At 40.1% G+C, this 21,278-nt stretch overlaps 1 protein-coding gene across 8 annotated transcripts in view; it reads right to left on the bottom strand.

Annotated features, from left to right (window-relative positions):
• LOC110533503 (HMG box transcription factor BBX) overlaps positions 1 to 18,150 on the bottom strand; it is a 44,467-nt gene extending 26,317 nt beyond the window's left edge. For 2 of the 8 annotated variants that reach the window (XM_021617770.2, XM_021617777.2), the window contains exons 1-2: positions 17,839 to 17,974; positions 15,805 to 15,886 (exon numbers count right to left, since the gene is read on the bottom strand). The gene's annotated coding sequence lies outside the window, so the exon portion shown is untranslated. The other 6 variants (XM_036989900.1, XM_036989903.1, XM_021617771.2 and 3 more) reach the window with 6 other exon arrangements.
• Positions 18,151 to 21,278: the final 3,128 nt, after the last annotated feature.

The raw sequence follows: 21,278 nt of genomic DNA, 5'->3' as shown, positions 1-21,278 counted from the left end.
TCACGAGGACCGCCACAGGAAAGGAAGACCCAGAGTTCTCTGCTGCAGAGGATAAGTTCATTAGAATTACCAGCCTCAGAAATCGGCAATTAACTGCACCTCATATTGCAGCCCAAATAAATGCTTAACAAAGTTAAAGTAACAGACACATCAACAGTTCAGAGGAGACTGCGTGACTGCGTGATCTCCGCATGTGTTGTTCCCACCGTGAAGAATGAAGGAGGTGGAGTGATGGTGCTTTGCTGGTGACAATGTCTGTGATTTATTTAGAATTCAAGGCACACAACCAGCAGCATGGCTACCACAGCATTCTGCAGCAATGCTCCATCCCATCTGGTTTGCGGTTAGTGGGACTATCAATTGTTTTTCAACAGGACAAAGACCCAAAACATACCTCCAGGCTGAGTAGGGGCTATTTGACCAAGAAGGAGAGCGATGGGGTGCTGCATCAGATTACCTGGCCTCCACAATCACCCAACCTCAACCCAATTGAGGATGGTTTGGGATGAGTTGGACCGCAGAGTGAAGGAAAAGCAGCCAGCAAGTGCTCAGAATATGTGGGAAGTCCTTCAAGGCTGCTGGAAAAGCAATCCAGGTGACTACCTCATGAAGCTGGTTGAAAGAATGCCAAGAGTGTGCAAAGCTGTCATCAAGGCGAAGGGTGGCTACTTTGAAGGATCTAAAATATGTTGATTTGTTAAACACTTTTTTGGTTACTACATGATTCAATCTATGACTGTAGCCTACAGTGCATGGTCTATATTTGCAGGTTAGGGTCAAGTGCTGACCTCCGATTTTCACTTTATCACATATGTTGCGGATGGGTTAATAGCAATTGCGGTAGCATTCTCATGGGAATCTAATTTTGGTTCACATTCTGTAGAAATAAAACTTCACCTAAGCATGAAAATGTATTCACTAGAAGGTGCTATATTTAACAATTCCTCCTGCAGGTCTGTAGTAGTAGATTGATCAAACTTCATAAGTAAAAAAAAAGTAGTGTTTTTGAATGATTGGTTTACATGCTCAGAGGTTGGAAACATTAATTATATAATATTACCTAATTAACCTGCAACAAAAAAATAATACTTTTTTTGGGGGGGTTGAAAAAAAGCAAGCAGACATTGAATATCCTTTTGAGCATGGTAAAGTTATTATTAATGACATTTTATATCAATACACCCATTCACTACAAATATACAGGCGTCCTTCCTAACTCAATTGCCAGAGAGGAAGGAAACCGCTCAGGGATTTCACCATGAGGCCAATGGTGACATTAAAACAGTTACAGTTTAATGGCTGTGATGGGAGATAACGGAGGGTGGATCAACAACATTGTAGTTGATAAAACTGCAAAAAGCGTACAAAGCATTGTGTGGCAAATAAAACATCACTAAGTATCACTTCATATTTTCAAGCATGGTGGTGGCTGGATCATGCAATGATGGATATGCTTGTCATCGGCAAGGACTGGGGAGTTTTTTAGGATAAAAATAAACTGAAAATCCTAGAGGAAAACCTGGTTCAGTCTGCTTTCCAACAGACAGTGGAAGACAAATTCACCTTTCAGCAGGACAATAACCTAGAACACAAGGCCAAATATACACTGGAGTTGCTTACCAAGATGACGCTGAATGTTCCTCAGTAGCCTAGTTACAGTTTTGACCTAATTAAACTTGAAAAATCGATGGCAAGATTTGAAAATGGCTGTCTAGCAATGATCAACAACCACCTTGACAGAGTTGGAAGATTTTTTTTTAAGAATAAATTATCAAATATTGTACAATCCAGGTGTGCAAAGCTCTTAGAGATTTACCCAGAAACATAGAAATCAGAATGTTTCAGATTAAAATAACATACTGAACAATGTGTTATTAAATATACTAACTATAAGCTTCTGCTGCACTATACTACAATTGTGCAGATTCTAGTTTCCACCTTCATCCTTTGCCTATACTAACAGTATTGCAAACTTGTTTGGTTCCTAATGTTAACAAAAAGCTGTCTGTGTCATGAGATTTTTATGATGCTTTATTATAAATAACTACACAATTGGTGACTTATTTTTTTATATATGTTATTCTTGTCAGTTTTAATTTAGAAATGACCAGAGATCCATATTTCAGATTAAATCATTTATTACCAATTCTTAAACAAGGCTAACCCTCTTCTGCACTATGCATAATTCCTAAATATATGCCTAAATAACATAACGAAAAATAAAATAAATCCTGAACTATGTGGACTGCAGGAATAAATGTGGTACCTACGGAGAACAAGCATCTGTGAAACTGCAACTGTAGTGTCAAGACATTATGTGGGAATTCCTGAGTTCAACAGCAGATAAACCATAGAAGATAATACTCTGAAACAGTCTTTTGCCCATCCCCGGGCAGGCTTGGGTAGAACAGGCATTTGTCCTTGTGTTTATTCCCTGTAAACAAAAAACTCAGAGGTTGCACTGCACCAAGAGCCCAGCGTCGAGTCTTCTTGTGAGCAAACTCATTTATAATGTCTTTAAAGTTTAATTTTCTAGCTAACTGGTTTTCAATTGAAAGGATGGCATGGCTGTTCAACTTGTCTTGGCACATTGTACATCTTAGATAGTTCTTTATAAGTTTCAGCTTACTGAAGACACGTTCACCTCCATTAACTGTTACAGGCATTGTACAGAAGATTTGCAGTGTAATGCACACTTCTCCAAAAAATGCTCTGTAGCTGCATCTTGTGGATGGCATTTAGGAGCTCTACAGGAGAAAGACCATCAGAAAAAGTGGCACCATATAAATGTCTTTAGATGTCACACTTCATTTTCAAATCCATCTGTGAGATATTTGGAGTACTTGTTTCTCAATTCGTGGCAAGATACACATTTTCCTAAATGTAAGTATTGGTGAAACTCCTCGCATGTAGCTGCAATCGTGTGGAGCCGCATGTCCAAATTTCTGATTATACTATCCAGAGCCACATAAAACAGTGTGTTACGAAATCCAGTGTCTGACATCTGTTCATTTGCTATGTCATCTTCAGTCTCATCAGGGAAACGTAATTTTTTTCTGGTGGTTCCTCTGTTCACTGTGAAACTGAGTAGATCCACCCATTTCATTTGCCACCATGGAGGCTTCTGCCAGAACAGTGTCCCATTGATTATGCAGAGCCTGTATTTCTTCCTGTAGTGCCTTAATGTGAGCTGCTTCAGTGTCCAGAGAAATATTTCCTGACTGAAGAATTAGGCTTCTATTCTCAATACACTGCAAAACTTTTACCCAGAAAGTGAGCAGGAAGATTGCCTTGAAAGACATGAAGTAGCTTTTCAGACCTTTTGCTTCGTTTGTCAGGCAGCAAGAAGCATGTCTAGGGCCTTGATGATCGACAGTAATGAGTTGCCACTAGTTGGACCACAGCAATATGCACACTCCATTACGTATCTGAAAGGCGGTTAAGACAGCAGACAGTACTTTCCTTGAGAATGGCCCATCACTCTGGTCTGGCACTGAACAGATTGTGAAGATGATTCACAAAAGTTGATACTTCTTGGCACGACTGAGCTGCATGTACACCCACAAGAATAAGAGTATGGGAGGCACAAGGTGAGTATGTGGCCAGTGGATTATTTTGCAGTATGTGTGCTTGAACTCCCTTCACTTTCCCTGACATATTTGCACAATTATCATAGCAGATTGCCATGGTCAAGGCTGTCAATACCAGGCCCTTCCAATGCACTCAAAATCATTTCAGAAATTTCACTGCCTGTCTTTCTAGCAAATTCTTCAAATTCAAGAAAATGCTCAATTATTTTCCATTTACCTGTTCCCTGAACTTTATCTTTGTGTACATGTCTCACCAATAATATATTTTGCTCAGTATGGGAAATGTCTGGAGTTGCATCACATATAACCGAGTAATAGTTTGCATCTTTTCTGACTACATTTCTTTCTGCAGCTGACTGTCTATACCTCTAGCTGTTGTTATGGTATGCTGCAGATGTTTTAATTTCTAGTAACAGTTCATGCTCTGGTAGTTTGCCATACATTCTCCTCCATTTCACTGATGATATCTTATAGCCATCCTTAATATTCGGAGAACTGGGTGATGGTTTACTTTGCTCATGAGAAAAAAGAATACATGAAAAGTAATATGCCTTTACACTCTTAATATAAATAAGGCAGTCTCTTGGCAACATCTCTTCCGTTTTCTGACTTAGTGTAGTGTAAATAGTTTTTCCTGAAAGACATCTGCATCGGTCTTTCTTTAATTTTCTGGAAACACAATTTTGTTTTTGAGGGGGGCATAGTGGTCATCTGTTGTGAATGCTTAGGCTACATCCCGGAGCAACTGTCTGATCAGCTGTATTTTTTATGGACCAAACATGTATTTTATGGGGGGTGGGGGGGGACAAACGGGATGGTTGGGTAGAGATGCCTGATCAGATTATGGTTATATGTTTTAATTTTCATCAGATTTTTTTGTCAATCATTTTTTATATTATAAATCATTTTCTAAACATTTAGGGGCCGCTACCAGGATAGGGCCCCATGAATCATTCATGTTTTCCCCCACAATGACGCCCTTGGCTGTAATCATCACTGCCAGAGGTGATTTTAACATATCCAAATTCCAGCCATAAATGTGTTTTCACAACAAAATTTTCAACAGAGAACTCATAGATTTTGGTTTTAGTTGAATCCACAGTTTAGCTAGCAAGAGCAATATGGAAAGCTAGCATCAATATAGCTCTACAAGTGTTTTCATGTTTGGTTGTTGGGATTGTTGTTTTAGTCCAACAATCGGGATGCAATGGGTTTATGTACATTTTTCAATGTTATATGTAGTTTCCTTCCTAAAGAGACAAAGGTCACTTCAGTGTTCAAGCTAAAGTTGAAACTAGGGATGCACGATATATCAGTGAACATATCAGAATCGGACCATATTAGCTAAAAATGCCAGCATTGGTATCGGCCGATGTCTAGTTTAACTTCTCTAGGGTAGGGGGCAGCATTTGGAATTTTGGATGAAAAGCGTGCCCAAATTAAACTGCCTTCTACTCAGGCCCAGAAGATAGGATATGCATATAATTGGTAGATTTGGATAGAAAACACTCTAAAGTTTCCAAAACTATTTAAAATAGTGTCTGTGAGTAAGGAGGAGCAGGAGGAGCACTGCCAGAGCCCTGCAAAATGACCTCCAGCAGGCCACAAATGTGCATGTGTCTGCTCAAACGTTCAGAAACAGACTCCATGAGGGTGGTATGAGGGCCTGACGTCCAAAGGTGGGGGTTGTGCATACAGCCCAACACCGTGCAGGACGTTTTTCATTTGCCAGAGAAAACCAAGATTGGCAAATTCGCCACTGGCACCCTGTGCTCTTCACAGATGAAAGCAGGCTCACACTGAGCACATGTGACAGACGTGACAGTCTGGAGACACCGTGGAGAACATTCTGCTGCCTGCAACATCCTCCAGCATGACCTGTTTGGTGGTGGGTCAGTCATGGTGTGGGTTGGCATTTCTTTGGGGGGCCGCACAGCCCTCCATGTGCTCGCCAGAGGTAGCCTGACTGCCATTAGGTACCGAGATGAGATCCTCAGACCCCTTGTGAGACCATATGCTGGTGCGGTTGGCCCTGGGTTCCTCCTAATGCAAGACAATGCTAGACCTCATGTGGCTGGAGTGTGTCAGCAGTTCCTGCAAGAGGAAGGCATTGATGTTTTGGACTGGCCCGCCCATTCCCCAGACCTTAATCCAATTGAGCACATCTGGGACATCATGTCTCGCTCCATCCACCAACGCCACGTTGCACCACAGACTGTCCAGGAGTTGGCGGATGCTTTAGTCCAGGTCTGGGAGTAGATCCCTCAGGAGACCATCCGCCACCTCATCAGGAGCATGCCCAGGCGTTGTAGGGAAGTCATACAGGCACGTGGAGGCCACACACACTAATGAGCCTCATTTTGACTTGTTTTAAGGACCTTACATCAAAGTTGGATCAGCCTGTAGTGTGTTTTTCCACTTTAATTTTGAGTGTGACTCCAAATCCAGACCTCCATGGGTTGATAAATTTGATTTCCATTGATAATTTGTCTGATTTTGTTGTCAGCACATTCAACTATGTAAAGAAAAAAGTATTTAATAAGATTATTTCATTCATTCAGATCTAGGATGTGTTATTTTAGTGTTCCCTTTATTTTTTTGAGCAGTGTATTAGCTAGGTAACTACTAGTTGTTGTTCGCCTATTGAAATTGAACTTCAGTTCATGAAAATAAATAGCTAGCCAGCTACTTAACCCTGTTGCCCAAAGCTGTTATATGAAGCTAGCCACAATAGTGGAATTTGTGGTTAGCCTTCAAAATAAAAGTACCTCTTTGAAAGTGATGCAGAAGGTTACAGTTGGTGAAATCATGCCATATTTAGACTAGATAATGTTAAACAAGGTTGGAATGTGAAGTGAAATGGGGTATCAGTCTACTCGGTGACACACACAGACAGAACACAAGTGTTTAGAGTTTATGCAAATATTAGCATTGTAGCTCTTATCGCGGGACTGTGACGGTGGGAAATCACCTCCCTAGTCAGCCTATTGTATGTATTGACATTCATATTGCTTTGTACAGCTTTACCTAAAGATTGGGGATCAATGCAATGTGGTATCAGTTTACTCAATACCCAAGATATTTTTTCCCAATATCCTCAGTGTTATCAGACTCGAAAACATCCATGTAGTATTGTTTTTCCTTGGGAATAGTGTTCAATAAACATAGGTTGACAATAAATATAGCTTAATTCAGTTTTTCCAGAGTTTTGCAATAAGAGCTACGATGCTAATGTTCTCTGGGTGTCACTGAGTAGACTGATACCCCATGTCATTGATCCACAATCCATAGGTAAGGCTGTACAGTGAAATAATTATGTCCCCAATGAAATTCTAAAGTATAATACATCCGGTGTGATTTCAACAGATTTTTGGAAAATTAATGATCTATTCTATTATGGCATAATTCTACTATTTGTATTCATTTGCATCACTGTCAACGACAAACTTTTATTTTGAAGGCTAACCGCAAAGTCCACTATTGTGACTAATCCTTATTGTGGCTAGTTTCACATAGATGGGTCCGGCCACCATTAATCAAATAAAAACGGTCTTATAAATTAGGGTAATTTTAGATGATGACACCTAGCTATATAGTTAGCTAGCTAACTATAGCTTCTGAAACAGATTGTCATTCTGCTATGTTTTTGGGGGAAGAACAACCATGAGCTAGCTTGCTTTTTTTAATGACCAGCACTGTAGGTACGGTGAGACAACTTTACCAGCATCATAGCATACGTATCAATTAATCGTTGTGACATATGAAATACGAGTGATAGTGTAATCAATGTCTAATAACTACGTAAAAAAATATGAACATGTTAAATTATGTGACATGCAGTCATATTCAGGTCCTGATTGGTCAACAAGCTTATTTGACACGTCAAATAGTGTTATTTGACGCGCAAAAACCCAAACAGTGTTCCATAGTATGAGAAATCCTGGTTGAGGATGAAACGACTGAACGACGAAACAGCACAGTAAGTAAGTGAAAGAAATAGGTTTTGATTATGTTTTACTAGTAATGGGGACATGCCAACAAAATAACTTTTTGGTCAGTGTGGTGTGTGTGTGTAACCTTTATTTAACTAGGCAAGTCAGTTAAAGAACTTAAGAACAAATTCTTATTTACAATGACGGCCTACCCTGGTCAACGCTGGGCCAATTGTGCACCGCTCCGTACAAGAAACACAACTTATAGCAAGTAAACATTAGAAATTAAAGAGGAAATGGGTGGGACAACTTTTTGCATCCTCTCAATTTTGATGAATAGACATCCTTTTGTATCAGCAGGTTTGTTTTGGTGCAGGAGCATATATATTTGGAGTCTTGGACCCAATTGAATATATGCTCCTAACTTCGATGACCATATGTTTATTCAGAACGTATTCCTTCAGATTGCTCAAGCACCACCAGGCTGGCTAGTGGCTGAAGGAGATGTAAATGTTTGTTTAGATACAGTTCTTGATAGGTACTCTGATAACCCCTCTCCTACCAAAGCCGCCAAGCTCACCCTGTCATTCATAAAGGATCTCAATTCACTAGACGTCTGGAGACAGATGCACCCACAGGATAGGGACTACTCTTTTCATTAACACCCACACATGCATATAAACTTTTTTTGCAATCAAACACTTTTTCATAAAGATACCAATTACCTCCCCAGATTGCTTAGTAACCATTCTCCTCTGGTATTATCAATCTCCATCCCTACCAAGGTAAATGGAGCATATACAGTGCCTTGCGAAAGTATTCGGCCCCCTTGAACTTTGCGACCTTTTGCCACATTTCAGGCTTCAAACATAAAGATATAAAACTGTATTTTTTTGTGAAGAATCAACAACAAGTGGGACACAATCATGAAGTGGAACGACATTTATTGGATATTTCAAACTTTTTTATCAAATCAAAAACTGAAAAATTGGGCGTGCAAAATTATTCAGCCCCTTTACTTTCAGTGCAGCAAACTCTCTCCAGAAGTCCAGTGAGGATCTCTGAATGATCCAATGTTGATCTAAATGACTAATGATGATAAATACAATCCACCTGTGTGTAATCAAGTCTCCGTATAAATGCACCTGCACTGTGATAGTCTCAGAGGTCCGTTAAAAGCGCAGAGAGCATCATGAAGAACAAGGAACACACCAGGCAGGTCCGAGATACTGTTGTGAAGAAGTTTAAAGCCGGATTTGGATACAAAAAGATTTCCCAAGCTTTAAACATCCCAAGGAGCACTGTGCAAGCGATAATATTGAAATGGAAGGAGTATCAGACCACTGCAAATCTACCAAGACCTGGCCGTCCCTCTAAACTTTCAGCTCATACAAGGAGAAGACTGATCAGAGATGCAGCCAAGAGGCCCATGGTCACTCTGGATGAACTGCAGAGATCTACAGCTGAGGTGGGAGACTCTGTCCATAGGACAACAATCAGTTGTATATTGCACAAATCTGGCCTTTATGGAAGAGTGGCAAAAAGAAAGCCATTTCTTAAAGATATCCATAAAAAGTGTCGGTTAAAGTTTGCCACAAGCCACCTGGGAGACACACCAAACATGTGGAAGAAGGTGCTCTGGTCAGATTAAACCAAAATTGAACTTTTTGGCAACAATGCAAAACATTATGTTTGGCGTAAAAGCAACACAACTCATCACCCTGAACACACCATGCCCACTGTCAAACATGGTGGTGGCAGCATCATGGTTTGGGCCTGCTTTTCTTCAGCAGGGACAGGGAAGATGGTTAAAATTGATGGGAAGATGGATGGAGCCAAATACAGGACCATTCTGGAAGAAAACCTGATGGAGTCTGCAAAAGACCTGAGACTGGGACGGAGATTTGTCTTCCAACAAGACAATGATCCAAAACATAAAGCAAAATCTACAATGGAATGGTTCAAAAATAAACATATCCAGGTGTTAGAATGGCCAAGTCAAAGTCCAGACCTGAATCCAATCGAGAATCTGTGGAAAGAACTGAAAACTGCTGTTCACAAATGCTCTCCATCCAACCTCACTGAGCTCGAGCTGTTTTGCAAGGAGGAATGGGAACAGGAGGAATGGGAAAAAAATTCAGTCTCTCGATGTGCAAAACTGATAGAGACATACCCCCAGAGACTTACAGCTGTAATCGCAGCAAAAGGTGGCGCTACAAAGTATTAACTTAAGGGGGCTGAATAATTTTGCACGCCCAATTTTTCAGTCTTTGATTTGTTAAAAAAGTTTGAAATATCCAATAAATGTCGTTCCACTTCATGATTGTGTCCCACTTGTTGTTGATTCTTCACAAAAAAATACAGTTTTATATCTTTATGTTTGAAGCCTGAAATTTGGCAAAAGGTCGCAAAGTTCAAGGGGGCCGAATACTTTCGCAAGGCACTGTAGATGGAAACTAAATTCTTCTCTCCTGAAACAACCTGAATTTTGTACATTCAAAGAGCAGATCAATATTCTTACTTTGACAAACAAACCCTCTGCTCCTGACAGGTTCGTTCTTTGAGATGCATTGAAAGCCTATCTGAGGGGATAAAGCATTGCCTATACTAAAGGGTTGAGGAGAAAAGGGGCCGAACTAAAATGTCCTTGAATCTTAAAATACTATTAAAAAAAATTCTTCCACACAGGCTCTTGGTAAATAAAAAAACTGAAACATAATACCTGGAACACGTATAAAGCTGAGAGGGTCATTACTAAATCAAAACAGCGTTGCTACAACCCCCCCCCCCCCCCCCCCCCCCCCTCAGAGTTCTATACATTTAAAGGACCTGTTGGTACCCTACCTTATGGAAGTACTTAAAAAAAGCTGGGGAGGACAACTGCTTTCCAGAGTATCTCTCAAAAGCTGTGATTACAGTAATTCACAAGAAAGGGAAAAACCTGCTAAAGTGCACCTCCTATAGACCACTCTCTCTCCTTAACACAGACTGTAAACTGATCACCATGAAGCTAACTAAAAGACTGGAGTCATTGCTCCCTCTGCTGGCCAACCCAGATCAGACTGGCTTCATAATTCATCTCAGAAGGTTCTTCGATATAATTCACCTTGCTAACAAAAACAAAATACCTAACGTCGCCATCTCCCTCAATCCCAAAAAGGCATTTGATAGGGTTGAATGGCCACATCGCTTTCGCGTTTTGGAAAAGTTTGGTATAGGAGCCATGTTTGTAAACTTGATAAAAATCACTCTGCAAAATGTCCTGAAGCTAGGATTGCTACCAACAGGATTACTTCCTCCTCTCTATAGGGGGAACAGACAGGGTTGCCCTGTTACCTCTTAGACCCTCGCCATCGAACCATTGACTGAAGCCATTAGAACATGCCCTTACACAAGTTCAACCCTGGTATCTCTTCCCTATGTTTTAGATGTGGCTCAGATGAAGTAACCTTCCTCATTTCCATTTGGCAGTGTTCAAAACTACACCGTTTCTGGGAAGGGGTATCCGATACCATATCTTCAATTTATGGGGCTGCATTCCCTGTAGACCCCGGAGGTCTGTCTACTGGGTAACTTTACTAATTCCAATCTTAGGCAAAATCAATGCTATAAAGCCTACAGAAATTTTACTAGCGATTGCCAAGAAAATGATTGCCTTGAAATGGAAATCAGATTGCATTTAGCAGGGGGATAGCTGAAGTTAATAGTTGTATCCCACTGGAGAAAATGACTTACTGCTTTAGGAGACATTTTACAGAATTTGGCAACCCTTTATTGATTATATGGGGAATCTCCCCTCACATCACATTGATTGCATCTCTGTATAATCCTCATGTAATGTTTCACACTTATCCAATGTCTCATCTTTTTAAATTAATTTGAATTTGTCTGTTGTCTTGTAAGGTTAATGTCACTTTGTTATATTGTTGTCTAATGTATATTTTTGGGTTTAGGAAAAAAAAGTGAAAAGTTATATAAATAAACTGCATGATCAATTACACAGGCACACCTTCTGCTGGGGACAATACAAGTCCACTCAAATGTGCAGTTTTGTCACACAATACAATGCCAAAGATGTCTCAAGTTGAGGGAGCGTGCAATTGTCATGCTGACTGCAGGAATGTCCAGACCACAACCGCAGACCACGTGTAACCACGCCAGCCCAGGACCTACAAATCCAGCTTCTTCACCTGCGGGATTGTCTGAGACCAGCCACCTGGACAGCTGATGAAACTGTGGGTTTGCACAACTGAAGAATCTCTTTCTCAAACTGTCAGACAGTCTCAAGGAAGCTCATCTGCGTGCTCATCATCCTAACCAGGATCTTGACCTGACTGCAGTTTGGCGTCGTAACTGACTTCACCTGAGCTCACCTTCGATGGCCACTGGCACGCTGGAGAAGTGTGCTCATCACAGACGAATCCCGGTTTCAACTGTACTGGGCAGATGGCAAACAGCATGTATGGCTCCGTGTGGACAAGCGGCTTGCTGATGTCAACGTTGTGAACAGAGCGCACCATGGTGGCGGTGGGGTTATGGTATGGGCAGGCATAAGCTACGGACAACGAACACAATTGTATTTTATCAATGGAAATTTAAATGCACAGAGATACTGTGACGAGATGCTGAGGCCCATTGTCGTGCCATTCATCCCCCACCATCACCTTATGTTTCAGCAAAATAATGCACACCCCCTTGTCACAAGGATCTGTACATAATTCCTGGAAGCTGAAAATGTCCCAAGTCTTCTGTGGCCTGCATACTCACTAGACAATGTGCATGTTTGAGATGCTCTGGATTGACATATACAACAGCGTGTTCCAGTTCCCACAACTTTGCACAGCCATTGAAAAAGAGTGGGTCAGCATTCCACAGGCCACAATCAACAGCCTGATCAACTCTGTGAAGGAGATGTGTTGCACTGCATGATGCAAATTGTGGTCACACCAAATACTGTCTGGTTTTCTGATCCACTCCCCTACATTTTTCCTAAGAAATAAAACACGTTCCTTCTTCAGAAGTTCCAGCTAGGCAGGCTAACATTAGTTAGCTAATTAATTTTCTAGCTATCATACAGTAGGCGTATATTAATAATTATATAGTTAATATAAGTAGACATGCAATCATAATTGACTGTAGAGCATATAAAGCACCCACAAGCTAACGGTGAGTAAAAACCCAATCATCGAGGGATGACGAATTTCCAGCCAACGGCAGTCCATTTAAAAATCGTTCCTTCCTCCCTCGCCCTGCAAGTGTATACTCGTCAGACGTCATCAGAAGTGTCCACTTAATTTGAGGGCTGAGGGGAGAGGGTGTGTCTGTTAAGTGTTTGGAATGCAGCCAAAGTCTTCACTATATTCCTTAAACAATGCTTTGGTTCTATATTGCGCACATAATTTCTATTTGGCACAGAATTGAAAAACAATTTAACTGGGAATCAAAATGGCATGCCTTACGAACTGGAGGGTGGCTTTTTGCATCCCCCAATTGTCGATATCATGGCCTGTAACGGTTTGAGAAAATTCTAAAATTTGAAAGATCAAGTGCTTTCGGAAAGTATTCAGTCCCCTTCACTTTTTCCACAGTGTTATATTACAGCCATATACTAAAATGTATTTAATTGTTTTTTTTTTTTACCCCCCCTCAATCTACACACAATACCACCAGAATGATAAAGCAAGAACAGTTTTCTTTTTTTAAGTTTGCAAATGTATTGAATATAAAACAGATATCACATCAAGATTACATTAACATAAGTATTCAGATCCTTTGTTCAGTACTTTGTTGAAGCACCTTTTGCAGCGATTACAGCGATTACAGCCTTGAGTCTTCTTGGGTATGACGCTACAGGCTTCTCCCATTCTTCTCTGTAGATCCTCTCAAGCGCTGTCAGGTTGGATGGCGAGGGTCGCTGCACAGATATTTACAGGACTTTCCAGAGATGTTCAAGTCCGGGCTCTGGCTGGGCCACTCAAGGACATTCAGAGACTTGTTCCGAAGCCACTACTGCATTATCTTGCCCCAGTCCGAGGTCCTGAGCGCTCTGGAGCAGGTTACCATCAAGGATCTCTCAGTACTTTTCTCCATTCATCTTTCCCTCGATTCATCTTCTCCCAGTCCCTGCCACTGAAAAACATCCCCACAGCATGATGCTGCCACCACCATGCTTTACAATAGGGATGGTGCCAGGTTTCCTCCAGACATGACGCTTGGCATTCAGGCCTAAGTGTTCAATCTTGGTTTCATCAGACCAGAGAATCTTGTTTCTCATGGTCTGAGAGTCCTTTAGGTGCCTTTTGCAAATTTCAAGCAGGCTGTCATGTGCCTTTTACTGAGGAGTGGCTTTCATCTGGCCACAAAGTCCTGATTGATGGAGTGCTGTAGAGATTGTTGTCCTGCCGGAAAGTTCTCCTATCTTCACAGAGGAACTCAGGTGCTATGGCAGAGTGACCATCGGGTTTTTGGTCACCTCCATGACCAAGGCCCTTCTCCCCCGATTGCTCAGTTTGGCCAGGCTGCTAGCTCAAGGTTCCACACTTCTTCCATTTAAGAATGATGGAGGCCACTGTGTTCTTGGGGAACTTCAATGCTGCAGAAATGTTTTGGTACCCTTCCCCAGATCTGTACCTCGACACAATCCTGTCTTGGCGCTCTATGGACAATTCCTTCGACCTCATGGCTTGGTTTTTGCTGATATGCACGGTCAACTATGGGACCTTATATAGACAGGTGTGTGACTTTCAATCAATTGAATTTACCACAGGTGGACTCCAATCAAGTTGTAGAAACATCAAGGATGATCAATGGAAACAGAATGCACCTGAGCTCAATTTCAAGTCTCATAGCAAAGGGACTGAATACTTTTTTTCTCTCTTTTAATACATTTGCAAACATTTCTAAAAACATATTTTCGCCTTGCAATTATGGGGTATCGTGTGTAGATTGATGAGAAATGTTTTATTTAATACATTTTAGAATACATTTAATGTAACAAAATGTGGAGAAAGTGAAGTGGTCTGAATAGTTTCCAAATGCACTGTACATGCAACTCCTTCTTTTATACTGTATTTTCTCACCGCCCTTACATATTTTATTAATCACATGTTCTTGTGTTAAACATTGTAATGTTTAAATACCTATCACATTAGAAGTGACAGGATGCATTTGAAACTTCACGTGCAGTAAAACGTTCATATGACTACAACTATTTTAGCGATTTGAGTGGAAAAAAATTCACACATAAAACAACGATACTAGTAATGAAAAAGAAAGCACTTCCAATAACCTAATTGACACCAGTCTGAAATTGCAGGATAACCTTTCTTTCACATTGATTTCGACAAAAAAATTTAATGGATTGGTGTTTCAGCATTGACTCAATGAAGATTTCGTTGTTCGCTGGGATATCCACCTATGCACACAGTTACAAGCCTGGCTTGAGTTAGCAGCAGGTACAGGATCAATATTCACCTCCCTAAAATGGATGAAGCCTGAGTTGGAATGTGAAGCTAACTAAAGCTGGCTAGCTTTAGAAAATCCTGCATAGATTTAGCTAGCGTCGTTGTATACCCCTCAGGTCTTTGATAGCACCTTGATTAATTTCTCGGACATCATGGACCGTGATGCGAGTGGTGTAACAAGGTGATAAAATAAACAAATAAATGACATTTGCCATTAACAAAAATGATTTGCACGCTAGTAAGCCAGACAGACAAAATTGTCTAAATGTGCAATATTATCCCCCATTATACTGTAATTGACATTTGTCTCTATTTGCAGGCAGAAAATGTGACATGTACCATCTTTAACTTTGTCAAGAAAAACTCAGAGCTCTATGAGGGGTGTGCTATGGGGAAGGCATGCATAGCATGCATACACACCTGACACAGAGTCACAGTTTCCCAGTTCGTGAAACAGCTAGCTAGTGTGCACAGGTTATGCAACTAGGAATCACTCAAATAAAGTAATTCATTCATTTTGAAACGTATCCTAATCATTTTAATTAAAAGGGTACATCTCAGTCACTGATACAAATATCTACATAAAACCATATACATTGTTATTGTGCTTTTGCTAGATGCTATCAAATCAGGGATGGCAATCAATTATGTAATGTGTGTATCATGATAGCTATGCTTGTTAATGTAAGGATATAATAACATGGGGCTTCATGGCATATCAATGAGTGAATACCATGGGCCATTAATAACAAAAATTGGTCAACAAAAGACAATAATCCTTGACTTTGAAAATATGGGATGGATTGCAGGCATACTTACTTAGGCACAGACTATGGAAATGTTGTATCTGAAAGATGAAGATGAATCTGTCAGTCAGGCTGTTTCATGCGATGATGATGACCTATAAAATACAAGACACTTCTCTCAGTCAAGCGATTCATTTGCAATGCTTGGTTAATGCACCAAACAACGACAGAGGCTAGCGTTTTAGTTTTATTCTAGTTTTTATTCTAGTTTTATTCTTCAGCAGGCATAGTAAACATGCGTATTAATCATCACTGTATTAATCATCACAATAACTTAACGTGTATATAGTAAAGTCTTCGATATGTGATAAAGCTTCAAGTCTTCGATATGTGATAAAACTATGGTGGGACATTATTTGTTGTTGATGAAGTAGTGTCGATCCTAAATTCGTGCAACCCATCGGACATAAATGCACTTCCAGCAACTATGGAGTAATTAACGTTCAGTACACAATAAAATATGCAATATCTGGTAGATATAGATCAGTAGAGATTATATACTACAGTATTGCAGCGTTTGTTTTCAGGTAAAACCGGTGCTGCCTGCAAACCAGATTAAGCTGTCACGGAATCAATAAAAGTGTACCCACGGTAAACATTCTATGAACATCAGTTTATACTAATTATATTTTGTTGATCTAGCCCAACGTTCTTTATATTAAACTCAAATGTGCATATTCGTGCAAAATGTCGATCTAAGGTCTGACATGACAGACAAGCGAATGAGAGTCCATCTTGCTTTGGTGAAAATGAAAATATCACTCCTGTCAAACTCATATGCATTCATTGAAAAAGGTATTCCACATGTACAAATCGTCACCTTCCATTACTTAAACTATGGATTTTCCGTCCAGAAAATTGCGGCAAACCGTTTGATGTGCATGGTCTCCCATTTCCTACCAGTTATTAGGAATAAAAGTAGCTTGTTAGCTTGCTAGCTCTCAAACGCGAATGGCTCCAGTCCGTCCGCTGAATGTGTCATTATGCAAAACCTGCAATGGGTCCAAAAGCCCACGAGCCACTAAGTGACAAGCATCCATGGAATTGTAAGCAAACTTCACTCATTTGATGGTTTTCACGCATTCGAACACTGCCATAATTCGCTTAGTAACAATGTAGCTGTGCATTTCATGGGGGAAGTGCTCCAGTTTAGCCATGTCGTACATGTTGTCTCAGGCTTTTGCATAGTCGATTTTTTTTTTTACAGAACAGTGACTTAAAATGTACACCAAACGCATTCGATGAATGGAATTCACGATTAAAACAACAACTTTATAAATTAAATCCCCTATTTGACAAACAATTCACGAAAAACAAAAAAAGCACCACGCTGACCACTTCCAGAGCAGCGATAACCAGCACAGATCTCACACTGGATGACTGAGTCATTTTGGGGAAAACGACAGGGATATTTATAAGGGATAAAATACCAACACGTTCTCTGTCATGACGGCATATACATATTAAAACATACCTCTGATACGCAGCTCGAATACAAGGGCCCTCTCATCCCCATCAGCGTCCTTCTTAAAACTTATTGACACATAACAGTTCGGCACTGGCTGTACAATAACACAAATAGGAACACTTCACCGGATGAACGCTACAGTCAGCGCGAGGCTCAACACAACAAATAAGATAAATTATAATTTACATTAGGTCGCAGTACTTTCGTTTTCCTCGGACAAATGTATACTCGTGTCTAATCTACCCTCCCCCGTTCGCAAAGTATTCTTGCGAAGCCTTGTGCAGTAGGCTATGATGTTCATAGCCAGTACTGACTGGCCTAGCCATTTCATCATAAACTATTCAGATTCTGGCCTTACAGCACACATATTTTAAACAAACTTTGTTCTTGCAACATTTTTGAAACAGGTCACTGAAAAGATGTGACTGGAGAGAAACTGATGACTGTTTAAGCAAAAAGCCATGCCTGTGTCTCAGTCGTGTGTGACTACTTAATATTAGCTTCCTGGGTGTTGCGTTACTGTAGGGATCGGAGTGTTTGGAAAATAAAGTGTAACAGTAAAAGTATGCCAGCACTCACCCGCAACAGGCCACCCAGAATGTAAAGCAAGCTAAATAAGTAAATGGTGGTGCTCCAACTGAGCCGTTGTCCACCTCATTCACCCTCTCTTAGTGTGCTTCTTTGATCAGAACAGTTTTTGCAACACACAGTACTGTACATGCAGAGTGAAAATATCCTTACCATGAAAGGCTGGTCGTGATTGGACGATAGTTTGAACGACAGCCCAAAACAACCACACAGAGAGAACATTACAGTTGTGTATTGTTCTGAGACAGCAAGATTAATATAACGTCTTCATAATGTTCAGGACATGTACAGTTACACTGCATAACCAGGTACTGTAGAGCGATTTAAAAAAAATGCACAGAAGGCCATACTTTTAAATGCAGATGTAATCAGATTTTAAATTAAATGTACACCGTATAAGCATGAATAACCGCACATACAAATTGACAGTACAGGCAGCTATTGTGTTTCATGGAATAAGCCTTTCAAGTCACATGTTTATTTGCAATCATTAATTTAATGAAAAAAGTCCAAGTTTCCCTTTCAGACATGAATTCTCCATGCAGTGCTTTCAGAAAGAATTCACACCCATTTACTTTTTACACATTTTGTATTACAAGATGGTCTTAACATGGATTCAATTATTTTTTTGTAAAAAATCTACACAAAATACTCTGTAATGTCTAAGTGGATGAAAAATTCTATAATTTGTAGAAAAGTAATGAAAAATAAAACACTATATCTTGATTAGATAAATATTCAACCCCCGAGCCAATACATGTTAGAATGACCTTTGGCAGCGATTACAGCTGTGAGTCTCTCTGAGCTTTACACACCTGGATTGTACGATATTTTCAAATTATTCTTTTGAAAAGTCTTCAATCTCTGTCAAGTTGGTTGTTGATCATTGCTAGACAGCCATTTTCAAGTCTTGATTTTCAAGCCAATTTAAGTAAAAACTGTAACTAAGGCCACTCGGAACATTCCATTTTGTCTTGGTAGGCAACTCCAGTGTATATTTGGCCTTATGTTTTAGATTATTGTCCTGCTAAAAGGTGAATTTTTCACTCAGTGTCTGTTGGAAAGCATATTGAAACAGGTTTTCCTTGAGGATTTTGCCTTTGCTTTGCTCTATTCTGTTTATTTTTATCCTAAAAAAATCCCTAGTCCATGCCGATGACAAGCATACCCATAACATGATGCAGCCACCACCAATACAAATACAAAACCAGTTATTGAGTGTAAGGGGGCAATAACCTTTTCACACAGGGGCATTCTGTGTTGCATAACATTGTTAATTATATCAATTAAATAAGTATCAATATGTTGTGTTATTTGTTCACTCAGGTTCCCTTTATCTAAAATTAGGTTTAATTGAAGATCTGATAACATTCAGTGTCCAAAATATGCAAAAATAGAGTTAATCATGAAGGGGCAAATACTCACAGCACTGTACTGTATATACCCACTCACTCACTCACACACACTACATTGACACTCACAGAAAACCCACACACATTCACATACACGCATACCAACACAACACAGACATAGGCGCGCACACTTTCACACTCATCATATGTTGCTGCTACTGTTCTGTATTCTTACTCTTATTATCTTTCCTGATGCCTTGTCACTTTACCCTGCCTTTACGTACATATCTACCTCAAATAGCTCATACACATTGATCTGGAACTGGTACTCCCTGTATATAGTTAAATGATTTATTATGTGTATTATATGTATTTTATTCCTCTTGTTACTTATTATTATTATTTTTTTATACTGTATTGCTTGTAATGGCTCATTAGCAAGCATTGCATGGTAAAGTTTACACCCGTTGTATTCAGTGCATGTGACAAATAACATTTGATTTGATTTTGGCAATAATGTATGTAGGGCCAAACATATTTTATTTAAACCTCTTAAGGCTAGGGGACAGTGTTCGAAAGTTCAGATGACTGACGTGCCCAAAGTAAACTGACTGTTACTCAGGCCCAGAAGCTAGGATATGTATATAATAGCATTGGATAGAAAACACTCTGAAGTTTCTAAAACTGTTAAAATAATGTCTTTGAGTATAACAGAACAGATATCAAATCAAATCAATTTGATTTATATAGCCCTTCGTACATCAGCTGATATCTCAAAGTGCTGTACAGAAACCCAGCCTAAAACCCCAAACAGCAAGCAATGCAGGTGTAAAAGCACAGTGGCTAGGAAAAACTCCCTAGAAAGGCCAAAACCTAGGAAGAAACCTAGAGAGGAACCAGGCTATGTGGGGTGGCCAGTCCTCTTCTGGCTGTGCCAGGTGGAGATTATAACAGAACATGGCCAAGATGTTCAAATGTTCATAAATGACAAGCATGGTCAAATAATAATAATCACAGTCAGAACAGTTGAAACTGGAGGTGGACTGGGGACAGCAAGGAGTCATCATGTCAGGTAGTCCTGAGGCATGGTCCTAGGGCTTAGGTCCTCCGAGAGAGAGAAAGAAAGAGAGAAAGAGAGAATTAGAGAGAGCATACTTAAATTCACACAGGACACCGGATAGGACAGGAGAAGTACTCCAGATATAACAAACTGACCCTAGCCCCCCGACACATAAACTACTGCAGCATAAATACTGGAGGCTGAGACAGGAGGGGTCACGAGACACTGTGGCCCCATTCGATATGTGGCCCCATCCGATACGGCAGGCAAAACCCAGAGGAAAATCCATCCAGATTTTTTTTTTTTAGGTCACAGGCCATGGAATATACAAATAAATCGGACCCAGATTTAATTTTTGAAAGTGAGGCAAGCAAGCAAATAAAAAATAAAATAGTTGACCCTTTTGTTTAAATACTGTAGCAACCTTAGTTCAACATCTAGCGACCAAATCAAGAGATGTTAGCCTCTCGGGAGGCTAAAAGAGGCATAGAGGAAGTTGTGTATCTCTTTACTGGAAACCTAAGGACATTATTTTTGCTATAATCGTGACATTTTTCCAGTAAAACCTTTTCAGATACATTTTTTTTGTTGCATTTGTATGGCCTAACTAAACCTTGTCCAAGCCAGTATGGCCCATAGGGCAGGATCTCCTGTTTCTGTAGTATGAGGCAGCTTGTTGTACAATTACACACCCTAGACAGGATGCTAGCTTGTCGCAGGGCATTAGTCTGTGGCAATACAGAGACTCATGAAAACAGATACATATTCATCATTGTCTGTCAAAAGTTGAACTATAGTAAACTTTTTTGGATGAGTTGCATGCACACAAAGGCCAATGGACAATTATTTCCAAAACCATTGTCTCAATCTCAAATTGTTTTACAAAAAACTCTGGCAGTAGCCAAGCAGAGAGGAAGTCATTGGTATTTCTCAACTGGGGATTGAACCCCCAACCTTCCAATCTCAGGGCAGACACTAGCCACACGGTCACTGAGATTCATAGACCCTATCTACCCTTG

The sequence above is a fragment of the Oncorhynchus mykiss genome, chromosome 10, assembly GCF_013265735.2.
Source record: "Oncorhynchus mykiss isolate Arlee chromosome 10, USDA_OmykA_1.1, whole genome shotgun sequence".
Lineage (NCBI taxonomy): Eukaryota > Metazoa > Chordata > Actinopteri > Salmoniformes > Salmonidae > Oncorhynchus > Oncorhynchus mykiss.
Note: the sequence above shows the minus strand (reverse complement) of the source record. Positions and strands in the feature narration are given on the sequence as shown.